The following is a 1,582-nucleotide window of genomic DNA, read 5'->3' as shown; positions in this document are numbered from 1 at the left end:
TTTAGTTTCAGGTTGGAAAGCAGCGACTAATGGAATTCCTCAAGAAATGTTGTGAGTTCATCAACAGTTTACAACCCAGATTAACAATTTCGATGAAGGGCTGATAGGATTGGAGCTCAATGTGCTAGTACAGCATTATAGTCACCCAATAAGATGACAAGTGGAGGGAGGCGATCTACACTGGTGTGTAGACAGGGGTTGTTTGGGAGCAAACTTCCGGCAATGCACATAAAACAGTACAGTGTGGGTTATGGGACACTTGTGTTTTGGGGAAAGGATAAAACAGCAGTAAATTGTATGACTGGAGAAGTAACGCAGAGATCGGTGCTACTGAGTGATTTGTGTGTCCTCGTACAGAAATCATATAAAGTTAGTCTGAAGATGTTGCAAGTGATTTGGAAAGTAAATGGAACAGTGCCGTTTCTTGAAAAGGGTGCTGGGTATGATGTTAGGCATGTTTCCCTGCTTCTGTACAGGGCATTGCTGAGAATCCAACTCATGCTCTGTCTGTAGGTATGATGCCTGAAACTAAAATGAATCACAATGGCCTTTGAAACTTTTCAAAGATGGTTCTCCATAGACTGTCCTGTGATGAAGGCATTATGTTATGGAGGATTAACAGTTTAGTTCTGAGAACCAGAAATGTTCTTGACTATATTAGAACTTGAGGAGAGTGTAAATGGTGAATACCTGATGGATAATTTGTCTTGATTGGGAGAATACAACTGGGGAAATAATTTAAAAAATAAAACAGATTCTGAGGAAGGTTCACTTGACCTGAAACATTAATTCTAATTTCTCTTCATAGATGCTGCCAGGCTGCTGACATTTTTCCACTAATTTCTGTATTTCTTTAGGAGTAAGACACATTCATTTTAATATAGATGTTGTGAAGACATCAAGACGTGTTATTTTTAAATTATGCAGGCACATATAAACATGTCTTTAAATCAAGTCGGCCCTTTTGTTGCTCAGGAAATGACTCTGTGTATGACAGCAGCAATGATGCGTCAACATGGAGCAGGGAATGTGATGGAAACTAATAGCTCGGACAATATTCAAGAGGACCTCACATGTTCATGTTTGGGGGTTGGATAGCATTATTGCGCGATTCAACTCAGAGAGGGGAAAAGAAACGCAACCTACCTGAAAAGCAACAGCCTATCGCTCCCTCTCTACTTCCCTGTTCCTCATCGCATCAATGTATGAGAGCTGAAAATGCACTAATCATCTTTACCACTCATGGAGGATTCATGATGAGGATTAATTGGAATCTCCCACTGCCAGTAGCAAAGGGAATTCAGCCAAATCTAATAGTTCCAGGAAATAATCCCATTGCGAACAACTTGTGCGAGCAGAATAAATTTGGAAGCAGAATAACATTTGGGACAATCTCTCACATTTTTCCTTTTATCATGAGTTCAACTGTTACATGGACAAAGTTCTTTCAAATTAATATTTCAGCTTGTCATCAAATATGTGTGTGTGTATGTGTGTGTGTGTGTGTGTGTGTGTCTTTCTTCTTTGCATCATATTTTGAGTAAAATTAGTTTGGTCATAAATGTGTCATTTTAGCAGATTC

This window comes from Stegostoma tigrinum, unplaced genomic scaffold, assembly GCF_030684315.1.
Source record: "Stegostoma tigrinum isolate sSteTig4 unplaced genomic scaffold, sSteTig4.hap1 scaffold_70, whole genome shotgun sequence".
Taxonomy (NCBI): Eukaryota; Metazoa; Chordata; class Chondrichthyes; order Orectolobiformes; family Stegostomatidae; genus Stegostoma; species Stegostoma tigrinum.
The sequence above is the reverse complement of the archived record's forward strand: the minus strand, read 5'-3'. Positions refer to the sequence as shown.